Source organism: Eutrigla gurnardus (genome assembly GCF_963514095.1).
Source record: "Eutrigla gurnardus genome assembly, chromosome: 17".
In the NCBI taxonomy this organism is placed as follows: Eukaryota; Metazoa; Chordata; class Actinopteri; order Perciformes; family Triglidae; genus Eutrigla; species Eutrigla gurnardus.
In genome coordinates this window covers 15,111,894-15,127,383 of record NC_139928.1, presented here as the reverse complement: position 1 = coordinate 15,127,383, position 15,490 = coordinate 15,111,894, and positions in this window count along the sequence as shown.

The window sequence follows — 15,490 nt, the reverse complement described above, 5'->3', positions numbered from 1 at the left end:
ACTCCGCGTTGGCCCCGATCCTTTCCGCGCCGTTGGTTGCCTCAAGACAGTGTTAATTACTGCCAGTGTGTTAATTGTAGAGATCGCCCCAAGAGACATGCAGGAAGCGATGAGATAGGAGGAAACCGTGGAGCCAGTGGCTTTTTGAGCGCCGACAAGCTGGCATTTTTAAGGGCAGCTGCGGTTCCTGCGCCGCTTTCGTCGTGCCCGTCGTCACGCTGCGGACGCTGACGATCGACCATTTTGTGGATCTTTTTCCAAGACATTCTTTCCGACCGCTCGGATTCTGGAAACGTTGATCAGATTTCTCTTTTGATTACAAAGAGTTATCACGTCTACAGGCGTTGTTTCTGCATGTGGAGCATTCACACGATATTTACGCTGCAGACACAGCTTTGTTTGATGGTGTGGGGGGAAAAAAAACACCTATGCTCCCTGGCATCCACAAGGAGCCGTAATTAGCAACGTGATGTTCTTTATATATATAAATAAATATCCGCTTGTTATCACGGTTCGTTTTCTCACATATTAGATTCACCATTTGGCTTGTAGGAGAATATTTGTTGCTGTAAGGATTATTCGATATAGTGGAAGAAGAGAAACTTTGAGATTTTACTGGAAATAACATTTTAACAATCCAGCATTTCTCCCCATTTTATTGCTTATAAATGAAAACCTCCAACAGGTCATATTTACTGGCCTCATTTTTAGCTTTATGATCATGCAATTTTGAGAGTTGCACAGTCCAAGAGATAAGATAAACGTCTTTTGTGTTTCTTTAACTGGGCTCTAAATGAATGACCTTAATTAATATACCGTTACTCCTGATTTGATTTTGTTGCGTTTGGATGAAAAACCATCATGCCAACTTTTCTGGCCTTTGAGCTTTGTTTGCATGTTCTTTAGGTTTTGAAAGGTATGAGAAAATTCTAAATGTTTAGATAAGCTTTCAATCATTCAGCAAAACATTTAAATCCTCCAAATTTGGAATTAAGATTTATTTTTCTATATGACAGCAAACACAGCACATTTAGCAAACAGTGGAAAAGAAGCGAGTATCACTTCCTTCTATGTGTTTTTTGACCCGGCCACTGAACCTGCAACTCCCGACCGCCAGAAACAAGGGACCAACTTCAGAGTTTAGGGAGGAAAAAGTAGATTAAGTGAATGACTGAGAAAGAGTGGAAGGAGGTTGGGAAGGAGAAGAGGGGGGGGGGGGGGGGGCAGACAGACGAGGAGAGGGAGGCTGCGACAGTGAGATCTCAATAGTGAGAGGACTTCTTTGTGTTTCTGTGTGAGGTTTATCTTGGGGGGGTGCAAGGGGCGCTAAGAAAGGAGGGGAAGAGGAGAGGGTGGGGATCCTATCCTGGGCCCTCAGACAAGCGGCACATTGTCTTCCCCAATGTGTGGCGGCACTTGTGGCGTAACGCCATTATTTAGGCCAGTGGAGGGAACGGGGGTCTGGAGACCAGCTTAACCAAAACGCCAATTAGAGCCGGATCGTCCTGATTAATGGACGAGGGAGATTGGTAAACAATGCCGGCCATTGTTAACATAACCCCCCCTCCCTCACACGCACATATACAAAAACCTGCCCCATGGTTTCTTTCACACAGCAGACCCTCCATCCGCACTGCCTTTGACACACACACACACACACTCACTCACACAGACACACACACACACACACAATTTGTCTCTCATGCCAGGGCTCAGAGGCCTGCCATTAGCATGCTGTGCTCGTTTTTTGTTTTAGCTTTGGCAGCCTCAATGTAAAGTTTGCGCTGAGCCTCTCATGTAAATTGGCATAAATGTGAATTATCCTTCCTTTTGATAAATATAATAACTTTTAATTTGATTTAAAAACAAAAACAAAACAAAATTTTTAAAAAAAAGTTCACGTTTCAATTTTACACTTTTGAATAAATAGGATTATAGTTGAAATTGTAAAAAGATGTGTCCTAATGTATTTAACACGCACATCAAATTAAACGTTGCATTAAAGTTCCACACGGAGCGTTGAAAGTGAAGCATCTTTCATCAAAAGCGGCGCTGGGCTCATATGTTAATCACACACCACGCGATGCTCGGCTCTGCATTTTAATACGTCCTACTTTATTGGTTTTTTTTAAGCATATGCACTGAATAATTAGCCACCACATAGTCCAATCAGGGGCATGCCAATGTGGGGGTTGCCATGGCGACCCCATCAGTTCTTACCTCCCACTCCCTTCTCCCCTCCACCCTCCACCCCCCACCACCACCTCCTCCTCCTCCTGCCTGGCAAACAGGACAGAGAAAAATAAAGCGTGGGAAAAAACCCTTTGGTGGCTCAGACAATGATAGTGGGGGTGAGGAGGGGGGGGGGGAGGCAGAAAGAGAGGGAGAAGGAGAAGGAGGAGAGGAGGTGTGACGTTGTTGATTGGAAGAGCAGCTTGCGTCTGGGTTGGCAAATACAGACATGGTTTGTTTGGGAGTTTGGTGTTTTTATGGGGTCCTGGACATATTGGATCTCATCTGCCTGGGTTGATTGTGGGTATTTGGAGTTTGTTCCCTCTGTTATGAGGTTGCCATCTATGGGCAGCGAATGGGAGCTTACAGTAAAGGCCACTTAGACGACAATACAGTAAACTGTAGCATTGAGTTTGTGTTAAATTACGCGCGGCTTAGTTTAGAGTCCAACAAAAGTCTGTGCACATGATCGGCTGCACAAAATCCGACCGCAATCTTTCCACATATTTAACATCTTTAGGTTCACAATATGAACACGAATTAGAGAAAAATGCTTTGGCTTTGTCCAAAAAGGCTGCTTGTTCCAAGGAATATCGAATGAGTGCGTCACATGTCAGCTTATTAATTGCACGTGTAGATGCAGTTCTTTTGAGCCCTATTTAACCAAGATGGTCCCCTGGGGTCAAAACACTTCAGCAGCCCTGTACTGTAAATGCTGTAAACCTGAACACTGTAGAATCACAGCAACTAGGGAATTGCAGGGATTTGAGCCAACTGGTTCACCGTCGTAATTTGAATAAAATACAGTATTAAAAATGCACACACATACGTATATTCTGCTGCTCCACACAAAGCAGAAACGGCATCTTCTCAGGACATTACGGATAAACATCTTTAGATGCAAAGTGTATAAGACTGAGATAAGTGTGGTTGTGTTTATCTTGTACCTTATTGAATGACTGTTTTAACATCTCCTCTCTTTCTTCTTTTAAGGTTTTTAATCAGTCTGGAGTTGGAAAATAATCGGATCTTTGCCTCTCCTTTTGGACCGTGACTTCATTGTCCACTAATATCCGAGAGGAAACAGACAGATTCTCCAACGACAGAGCAGTGGACAGAATTAAAAGGTTCATAAAACCGGTAATTGATACGAGAGTGACTATTTTCAGCTTCTACAGCAGCACATCTTTTTTTGGATGATGACGGAAACAAACAAAAGGATTTTGATACAAGCGGACGAACTGACATTTGGCCATCATGAGGCTGAGAGAGAGATTAAAGGACAGTAAAGTGATCTGTGTGTGTGTGTGTGTGTGTGTGTGTGTGTGTGTGTCTGGGTGTGTGTGTGTGTGTGTGTGTGTGTGTGTGGGGGGGGGGGGGGTACACTGTGTTCTTAGGAACTGCTCTGCACAGCTGTTCAGGAAACATCTGCACTAGATTTTCATGTAGGTCAGAGCTTAGATCATTCTCTCTCAATCACACACACACACACACACACACACACACACACACACACACACACACACACACACACACACACACACACACACACACACACACACACAGTTTGAGATTCAAACTAATTGTAAAAAAAGGTTAGATGATAAAAAGATTATTTTTAGTATTATTCATTAGTTGAACAATTTATTCTCCCTTAGATGAGAATTTTTATCTTAGATCTTATATCTGGATTTTAAATATATTTTTCTTATGCATCTTTTTAATATTTTTTTTCCTACTTATTTCAGCTAATTTGTCTCTTGTATAACTTTGTATGCGTCAATCAAACTTGACAATCTGTGTGACTGCATTACTTGAAACATAATTTCATATTTGAAATTATTTTTCTGGTGCAGTTGAACAAAAAATGTTTCATGGACTTGATCCATCAACTATGAATTGTTTATCAATCAGCTGTTTTTTTTTTTAGATACATTTAGTACATTTTTCCCATTTCTCATATTAGAATTTTGTACATTTATGTTTTTTTCTGTTTTAGCTTTTGTTTTAATTTTTTTTTTAAGCTTTTTTTAGTATACAATATATTTTAAACATTTATTACACATTTAATCGAGAGGTGTGCAATCAAAACTATACGTTTATATTTTTTTATCTATGCAAAAGGAATGAGTAGGAGATTTGTTAAGTTTGCACTGTTTGTATTAGTGTTTGCACATGAATTGAATTGTTAAGTTTGCACATTGCACAGCAAAATGTACGGGTTCGGTTTGTGTGAGAGAATTGTGATGTTTTACTAATATGCACTATATGAGCACGGGTGCAATGTGTGCGCTACACTGTTGTGGCGAAGTGTGTTTTTTAATAGATTTGATCACAGTTGATGATCGCAGTCTTTTCAAATAGATTTCACCAGTCAGTCTCTCAGACTAAAATCTGCATTTATTCCACATTTCATGAAATGAATCAGCTTCTCTGACAATGTGATATGAATACATGAATGCATGGGATTTTGTTTTGAACTAACGTGGAGACTTTGTGACGTGTGAAATAGATTTGATGCAGTTTGAATACTATTAAGAGTGAATATTTGATTATATTATAATGCACTATGAACTACTGTTGAGGAGTCTTCTAAGCAGGATTTGCACACGAGCTGCTGTTAATGTGCTTGATGTCTGTACTATGCAACTGTATCTCCAACAGTCAATTTGAATCAATAAAAGTATTAATGTTTACAATGAGACAATAACCGTCTATGTGTGGATTTCCGATGTCTTCGTTTGTGTAATAAAAAGGTACTAAAAGGTATCTACGATGAGACTGTAAAGGATGTAGAATCAACCATGACACACAAAATGTGTTGGACCATCAAATTACGTCCACATTTACAAAACTATCATTATATTTCTTCTACAGTACATCGGCGACATACACATAATACTTAAATAAAGGCAAGAAGTCACACATATATGCAAATACATTACTATTCAATAAAGTATGGGACATTTTAACCCCTAAATCATGTTAATATACACACAGAGTGCAACAATTTGGAAATAAAACAGAAGTCAGACTCATAGATATATCACAGAACACATATAGCAAAAAAGAATTATGTTCTTTACAAACTTTACATGTGATGTGGATTAATTCCTACTTTGGCACGCACTTCATCACAAGGCTGCATTGGGATTACATTACCGTCGACCTGCTGCAGTGCATTAGTCGTTTCTTTATCACTTCCTTTGTATGAAAAGAAGGTTGGTCACATGTGGTGACATCCAGTACAGTCCTCTACTGTTACTGTCAGCCCACATAGAAGCTCAACTGTTGGTGCTTCACTGCCTTGCTCAATGGCACGCCAGTGAACAGCAGCACTCTTTCCTACCCAGCTGTTCCCAGTCTGTCACTCTTATTCACTCACACAGTTGATCTATGCTGAATTTTAACCTGCATTTGGAGGGATGTGTGTGGAAAAAAATGTTTTTGCTGAGAAAATGCTTTTTTTTTGTGAGAACGCATTTAGTGACCAGAATCTGACACTTTACATTACACAGCAGTATGGGAATGTTTAATTACACAATATTGGTATATTATGCTTGAAGGTGAATTTAAAGACGGGTTTAAGAATATATCTTTTTCAAATACTTTTCAAGTTGAGTGGATCCATCTCGATTAATCTGTTATGAAACGTGTTTGAATTGGAGTTCGCTAAATAGGTGTTATTTTTTATGAATTCAAGATGAGGACATGATTGCACACGATGATGTAACATAACTGCAAAGGTATATAACCTGACCAACACTAAACCCTCGCTAGAAAAGGGGTAGAAACTCCCCAGCAGTGAATCGAGAATAAATGCTCGTATGAACATTAAACATGATCACTGATCAATGTTTACACGCGCTGTACACTTGCAGAGGAAAATCAGAGTCACATCTGGAATGTGTGTTGCGTCTGCGACGGCGGAGGCGCAGGCCAGTGGATCCAGCTGCTGCCGTGCTGCATGAAGCATCCAGAAACATCTGGAGGGACGAGGTCCTCGTACAGCTCACAGACACTCCGGGGCTACAGGTCTCGAGGAAAAGGATTCCTGATGTTTTTGTTTCACGCATAACACGGCAGATATGAATCATTATCATAACCATAGATGATGGTCGTCATTAAAATGTGGAATACAAAAACTCTCCTTGAACTCACGGTATAGAAATTATGACTGAATGAATTTTTGGTTTTATAAAAGTTTGAGAGTACGTGACGACTCCACGTTCTGCATGACTTCACACTTGATGACCTCATACATTTGCAATGGAAGGACCACTTCAAGCTTGTGTCCACTTTACATACTGCAGTCTGATGAATGAAGCATGACCACTTTAAGATATCTAGCGTTGGGAGTTTAATTTGTATGTTAAATCCATTGTTCTGCTTTTGAAACTTAGACACTCCTTTTGGTAGCAGTCCAATGTTTCTGGTTGGTTAAATAATGCACTTGCTCTAAATACACACAACAAAGTAGAAGACCTGAGAACAGACTGGGTTAGGTTGTAAATTTATACATTTGAAAACCACTATATGTTTAACAGGAAAGGGCCTAAATCATAATCAGTGTGAAACACAGGCTTCTTTCCCTTTGTTGCTTTAAGTTACTATTTAAGAGATTTACAAAGACATCAAAAACCACTAAAAGCACAGAACAGTTACAAACAAATGTATCATTTCTGTTATTTCTCTCAGTGTGTGACGTGGTTTGTACTTATGTTAAGTTGAAGCCAATATACAGATAGATTTAGTCCATTACCAACTAGATGAACAACATCTTAACGTTTTGTAATTTTACTTAACAGTAAGTTAAAAAATAATATTCTTTAAAGTTTTAACAAAGTGAATCTTTTTTGACTGGCAGTGCATTAAAGCAGAGTAAAATCCCACTGTTAGAGCAAACATAATAACCCCTGCAGATCTTGTAAACATGTGAATTTGTATTGTTTTACTTAAAAACATAAATCCTGAGTGAATGCGAGAAGGGCCATATGACAGGTAGGCCCTCAGCGCTGCAGGCCGGCCTCCAGACAGCAGGAAAGTTACGGGAACCATCTGATTATAATGGAATCAATAACAAAACAAAAGCTCATGTCTGGGAGGAAAATCGTGGGAAGTGCCGCCGAGGGCCTGATTAGCATTCTGTATTGCGAGCCCCAGTGGGCCGTCTCCTGGAGCCCCCCAACCCAGGAGTGAAGAATGGCTGAGCGGGAGAGGAGGGGGCATAGATGGCAGAGAGGTTGTGGAGGGCCAGACGGGGGATGCGGAAAGTCAAGGAAGACAGCTCAACAAAGACAAGCACGGTGCTGAAGGGGAGGGGTGGGTGCTGGAGGGCTCGGGGCTGCCAGCGTGAAATCAGACGGTGTGAGGGAACTGGGTTCAAGTTCAACGGCAAATCCTCGTCTGCGTGATGAGGTGATGAAGACAAAACGTCTGTGAAAGAATCCCGTCTTGACTTGACCTGTGTCCATAACTTTAAGTCTATCCGTTACACACAAAAAAAAAACACTTGTGTTCCCTTCAGATTCCTCATCTCATCCCCTTAAGTCCTAACGTCCCTGAATCTAAAGCGTGAAGGTCAGATTTCATTTGAAACTACTTGAATGCAGCAGAATCAGATTCACACGGTTGTAAAAGGAAGTAGGGCTGCAAGTAACAACTACACTGTCCGAGACCTAAAGATGTTCAATTTACTGTGACAAAGGAAGAAGAAAAGCAGCTCACAAAGTCAGAAACAGGACCTATAGGAAGTATTTGGTACTTTTGCTCCAAAAAATACTGACATAAATGTTTTTTATCTTCACCAAACCATTTGATTTCAGATCTACAAGAGTACATTCAATATTGAAGAAAATACTTTGATGAATGATTGTAACTACACATCTCTGGAGATGTAATCAGTAATATTCACAGTCATGGAATATGAGGGAATTAGGTCTGCATTGAACTAGCAAGCTTACCATATGAAGCAAAAAAAAAAAAAAAAAGTTAACATTTATGGCTATAAAAAGGTGCCGATGTCCAGAACATTTACATAAGATTCTTTAATTAAAAATCCTCGAGGTATGAATAAATTAAGGAAATTGCCTCAATGTTAACCACTTAATAGATTTTGGTAGAAAACAACATATTCCTGGTGTTTATCTTTATGTAACGTAAGTTGATATCAAGGTACGAAAAACAAACCTCTCAAAAACACTGAATAAATTACGCTCCTCGGCCTGTTAAAAGGTCAGAAATTAAGTGTGACATGAAGAGATCTGACCTTAGGGCAGGCGGACAATGGTTACTTCCTCCCTAATTCACCACCTCTCTGCACACAATTGACTGTTTGAATTTGTGTGTGTGTGTGTGTGTGTGTTTGACCCTCTTCGATGGGCTTTTAAATCCACAACTTGCTTGACCTTTGATCCCTGTTGTTTTGTGTGCTCGCAGGCCGCTGGGATTTCTCATCAAGACACCTGCGACATCCTGCTGGTTGGTTTTCGATCGTCACACCCTCCTGATCTAATACCATTCATTCTTGTTAAAAATTGGCAGCCAGCGGTGGAGGTGAAGTATGGACGCTTAAACGTAGAAACACTCCATTACAAGAAAAATCCACCTCGTTTGTTAGACTTTCTTTCTAATCTTTGCCTTTTTCTGAAATATTAGATCACTTTTTCTCGTTAGGCCCTCAAACAGCTATTTAAACGAAGCCATGTGAGAAGTTTAGAGGGGAAATGCGTCTTAAGTAAAGCTGCTTACAACTCGTGGATATTTGAAATGTGACGAGCTCCAACTAAAAACTGCTTTATTGTGAAGGGGTGATAAGCCGAAAAGGTTGGAAATCATTGGTTTATTCTCTAACAAATGCATAATTCACAGGATTATTATGTTTTTATGTGATGTGGAATGAATGCAGTGGGGTAAAAGTACAAGATTTCTCTGGAATGTAGCCTACTTAGTTACTTTCCACCACTCAGTGATCACATGACGCAAGAGAAACAAAGTTCAGTAGAAATAGACATTTTCTTTACTTCTAATTCTGAGTTTTCCTATTATTTCAGGTTTCCAAAGAATCTAAGCTCATTAAGCCGACATGTCATGATAGCATGTCAGTGAATAGATTTTGGAAATGTTAAATGCCAGAACCAGATCCTCGGTTCATTCCTAAACTGCAAAGCGAGGGGGGAATAAAGAGGTTGTTGACCTGCTGGTTTGCCGAGTTTAACCTCTTGGCCTCCTTTTTGATGAGAGCTGGGAGGTCGTGACTCCGTCAGGAGGGGTGGAGGGGACAGGCCGAAGGACGAAGCGTGTCGACCATCGCCAGCCAGCCGCATAAATTAATTCCTACACACATGCGCACGGAACGGACACAAAACGGCTTATTTAAAATATATATATGCATAGACTTCTGAACACTGACCACACGGGTTTAAAAACAATTCTCGACTTTTGCTTTTTGTCACATTCGCACATATTCTTCGGCTTACAAGAGCACCACAAAGATCGTGCATGAGAACGCTCAGTTGAACCTCTTTACACAAATGAACATTGTCTGAAATTTCCTTCCCTCCGTCTAAAAGTCATCCACTCGTTTGTTTCCCACAAAAAAACAGTCTAGTGGGTGCCATTGAGCATTTCGTGAATTATCCCTCAACTCTCCCAGACCATTGACGGTGGGGCGGCAAGCTCGATGGGGAAACAATATCTTATTGATTGCGATATAAAACCGATCCGTCCAGACGAGGACACAGGCACAAAACATGGCTAGAAATCAGCCGTGAGTATGTCATGGCACGCTGGAGGGTCTGACTACTTAATTAGACATATAAAAAGGCTGGGTCAGACGGAGCAGACAGGCAAAGAAAGGCAGGCGAGATGAGGCCCTTCAAACTGTCTGCGTCACACTGTGGGTGTGTGTGTGTCTGGGTGGTGCTGTGAGAAAGTGTGTGCCCGTGTCGTTTGCATGTCTGAGTCTCGGCTGTGCAGGTCTGCGTGCAGGAATGTGTCCGTCTGGCACATGTGTGTGCGTCTGTGGAGCCGTGTGAACACGTTTGAGGTAAAACAAGCTCCCCTCTCCGTAAATAACAAGCTAGCAATGAGGTTTTTGGGCTGTCGAAGAATATTCCTGGAATAAATAGGCAGCATATGCAGCATACGGACATAAATCATGCATCAAAAAGATACCGTTGATTCCGTACTTTACCTAAACCTCACCCACCCTTCATGCTTGTGCTTTATGAAATGATTAATCTCTTAGATTTTTCATTACTCTTACCTTATTTATCTTGTGAATGAATGGATATTTTTACCATTTTAAAATAAATGATGGCACCAGTACACACGATCTATGCAAAACCAGTGACGAGGGGGCAAGCCCAAAAATATTGGGAACCCACGAGAACAGACGCAGGTGAACGCCCACATTTTCATATTAATGTACTTACTGTATATCATAATTTCTCTCATTTCAACATTCTCATTCTCATTATCAAATCTCATGCGACTGCTTTCCTGAAATAAGGCCCGTTATCTCCCATGAATCTGCACTGTGCATGCGTCTCTGCTCACACTCGTCCAGCCGAGTGACATGTTTAAACTGAAGTGTATAAGAGCACGAAGAATGCGTCTCAATAAGTCATTACTGGTCAAAACAAGTCAGAACCACTTATAATAATCACTTCTTCTTACTCACTCATTGTTTGCCTCTGAGCAGACATGGTCCAGTCAGTCTGAACTGGGAGTCTGTGGGTGAGAACCGACTGGGGACCCCTCCATTGCAGCTGCAGCTATTTGTTGTCTGTGAGACATAGAGGAGAGGTCAGAGGTCAAATAAGTTCACAGGAACCGTGGGCTTTCACATGTTAATGCTTCCGTGCAGCGCAAGAACAACACGGAGGATTTGATGGTAATGTTGACGTTCGGGGTTTGTGTCACAATCTCACACTTGATGGACATCTCTACTTAACTTTGGGTTGTCACGGGTTTGGAAGTGGGGATGTCTTTCAAAATTATAGAATAAGAAATATGGATACTAGCAAACATGATGGTAGATAAAATGATGGGGAACTAAAAATATCCACCAGCCAAAAGCCTACAGAGGACGGGAGGTACCGGAGTCATCGTTAGCTTTAGCAAAATGTGTTTTTATATTTGTATTTAATTAAAGACTGTGCTGTCGTATATACAGTGGTAGGAAGTAACTTTGTTTTCCTCCATCACAGTGTTTCTACTGTGTCTAACAACAATTGCATAGCGCTACGGCTAATTTGCTACATTTCAGAGGGACATATTGTACTTTTTTACTCTGAAACATTAATCTGGCTTCTGGAGCTACAAGGTTATTTTACACCTTAGGGGACATTATTATGTGAAGCAGTCAAGCGGTAACCCTGACCCGCCAGAAAAACACAGAACCATCTAAGAGGCCAACATTGGAACTTTCTGGGGCCGGCCCTTGTTCCTTGGCAGGTGATTGGATGAACCATTTATTAATAAAACTCTTGAAGCCACGGAGAAAAGAATTAATCTCTGTGTGGTTTTGTGCAACGTCTAAGACTGTAGTGGCGAGTGTCTGCTCACAGGATGCAGATCGGCCCGTCCTTTGTCTGGCCACGAACGCACTACACAAGCCTGACAAGATGCTTTCCCCTGCGATACGTGTTCCCCAGATTCTCGCGTGATCTTCAATCTAACTGCCGTGCAACATTAAGTCATGTTATGCAGCGAGACTTTAATACCAACACATTGCAGTGTGTCCTTGTGAGTTTAATCATGTAATCACAGGTACGAGTCGGCCTCGGATCTCACACCCCTAAAATACTGCCGAGTAACACACACACACACACACACACACACACACACACACACACACACACACACACACACACACACACACACACACACACACACACACACACACACACACACACACACACACACACACACACACACACACACACACACACACACACACACACACACACACACACACACACACACACACACACACGGAGGAACGGCTGTGAGACGGCTTCACAGGACCGTGAATGACACGGACACTCAACAATAATCCTCAGGAGTTTTGGCTACATGCTCCCATCACAGGGACTGAAACAGAGGCTGAATATTGAAAGGAGGCTATTCCCATGCAGCCATTTGTTTCAGTACAACTTCAGTTCAGAGCGCCCCCAGCTGGAGCTTTGCAGCACAGCAGCATCGAGATGTTGAACTCTTCCTCAAATCAACAGCTGATTTTTCATGATATTTCATATTTCATTTAATTAGGTATTGATTTAATTTAACTCGGTTATAATAATACATGTTTGCATTACAGTTTAAAAGAAATTCAGTCGTCCTGTAGTTGGTTTTCGCTTTAATTGCAAGTTAGTATCCAAGTAACAAAGAGCTTTAATAGGGTTTTTAACAGCAACTACAATAGTAATGATAAAAAATCCTGCTTCAGCTTGTCGTCCACTTTCATTATATATTAAAGCAGCGCTTCCCTAACCTGCAAGGTAAAGCTCAGGGGTAATGAAATTATTTAAGAGGACAATAGAGATATAGACGAAGAAAAACAACATTCCTGTTTCTAAAGATAATGCTGAATTTTGGGATATATATATTTTTCTTAATATAATTTCATAAAATGATTTAAACATTTAAAAAATCCTTTCCTCCATGACTTCAAGTGGTCACTGCTATTGTTTTCAGGCATTGTAGTATAAAAAAGATCTACAATATTAGAACAAATACATTTTTTCTACCACGTGCTGTAATATATTCGTTTGTTTTAATGGTCCACGTGGTTCAATCATCTCATCGGGTTTGATCAAATGCCCCCGACTGATTGTTTCTGAAGTAAGAAAACTCCCACAAATAGTTTCCCATGCAGGCTGCATCCTCCATATTGCCTCTCCATGGGTTCAAATTATAACCTATTTGTCTTTCTGTTTTCACACGGCCGCCTGTCGATCAGTCCTCCCACCCCCAGCGCAAATTGGTGCAGTGTGAAAACAGCCACTCCCCGTGCCCTGTGGGTCTAATTGGCTTGGATTAAAGGAGCCATTATATCAGTGGAGCTGATCTGAAAGCTGAGCTGCAGGCAGCCCACACTTTTTTTTTTATCACGCTGAGAAACTGATACAGCTGCTGCAGCTTCCACATGCACTCACTTTTAACGCATAGTACCGATGGTGTAAACAGTGTGTGTGTGTGTATGACATGGATACAATGATCAGTATTTTAGAATGTGATCGCAACAACAACATAACACGAGGTATTTGCTATTGTGAAACGGTTTTATGGCCCAATAAAAATGGGGCGAACCAAATGTTACATCCTCAAGGTAAATTGGTCTGATTAAGTAATTCAGTCGAACGCCTTGACTGTAAGCTCTAACTCATTATTGTATTGATCAAGATGAAGAACAATCAGATTAAAGAATCCTTTTCAAAAGTATTTGCTTATGGAAAATACACGTCATGACTGGATTTTTCTACGTGTAAAGCATCAATATCAATCTTGTGTCAGTCAAGCTATTTATAGGAACCCACCAACTGATTCTGGTGAATGTTGTAGCTTCAGGAAAAACATTAATAAGATAGTCAAGAAAAAATATGAAGAAAATACTGGGAACAAAGCATAAATTATAAGATTTATAATCAGAAAATGTTAGAACTATATGTATTAATAGTACTCAAACTTTGATATTACAAATAAAAAAGAAGAAAACTAAAGGGAAATGCATAATCCACACTATATTAACTGGTTTGTTGTCTATTCCACATTTTCTCAGTTTTAATAATCAAACTTAATTTAAAAATAGAGATTATTACACGTTTAAAAAAAAAAAAAAAAATGTTGTAAAAAATGTAGTCAAGTATAGATCGTAATCTTTTTGTCTCTCGTGACCTTTATATGAAGACATGTAAGAGACCCTTGAATGTTGACCTTTTCTGCTCTGTGTTGGGTTCCTAAAGATGCACACGCAAACAACGAGTGTATGCCTGCACGTTGCAGTAGTAAGACCAGGAAGGAAGCTGGGGACCTCAAAAAAACACAAAACACTCTGCATTTGTCCCAATCACGAACCAGAGAGGAGCCACAAAGGTTGTTTGTATCCCAGTGAGCGTTGGCGGTGGGGTGAAGGGTTGTGGGTAAAGCTTACCGCAGAGGTTCCCAGCCAACTTGGCACGCCTTTTCAACTTCTCCTCACCCTTCTGTCTTTTCATTGTGTGGACGAACACATCTTGTGAAGTCTTGCCCAGTAATTACTGGGAATCCAAACATTGCTTTTTCGTTTCTTCGGAAAATCGGACAGTTTCGGAACACAAAAACGTGTTTTTTTTTTTAAATAATTGCTTTATTTCAGGTGGGAAAACAGCTTTCTGATATATCTAGATAGATATGAACAGAAACAGTTAATAAATAAACCATTTAGTTATATATATATTAAGCTAAAGTGCAACATATTCTCATTACAGCTTCTCAAACATGATTATTTGCAGATTTGCATGTCATTTAAAACTTGACTGTATATAAGGTTTGGACTGATTGGGACAAAAAGATTGGTCAACAAAGTGGCTGACGGATTAATTGATTGTAACAATGATCAGTAGTTCTACTACGATACTCAACTGCAACTAACTAACTTGATATTTTATAAAATATAATCTACAATTGAAATAAAAATCACCTATAAAATAATCCATAATGGCCAACAATCGATGGTTCTGCTCTAACAACAGTTATTGCGTTTCATCCCCTACACCTCCCTCCACCCCCTGCAGTCCACACCAGCGGTCATTTTTGGTGTCAAGGGCCTCGCACTTGGGGTTTGGGAGGTGGGCCCTCAATTAGCGAGCCACGCGTCCTTTGGAAGAAAGAGGAACTCCGTGAGGAGTCCTTAACGAATGGCCTCTGTTCTCTCCGCTCTGACCCCGTGACCTCGGGGTCACAGGCCACAATACACTCCCATCTGGAGCTGTGTTATCGGCTGTATCGCGAAGGGAGCGGACAGAAGCCCCTCTGCATTCAGGCCGAGCTGCGTGATGCCATTGAAGGCCTGAGAACGGCGGTCCTGCTCCGACACCTCTCTGAACGTCGGCCCGGCTTTATGAATTCAACTTTACCCTCTGATCACGTCCGATAATGTGGATCAGTCTTTTTTTAATTGAGCCGGACCAGAAGGAAGAAAGGTTGCACAACATACTGCACACCGGGGGAGCAGCCTGGAGCAACCATTATCCAGCATCTCTGGCCAATGGGC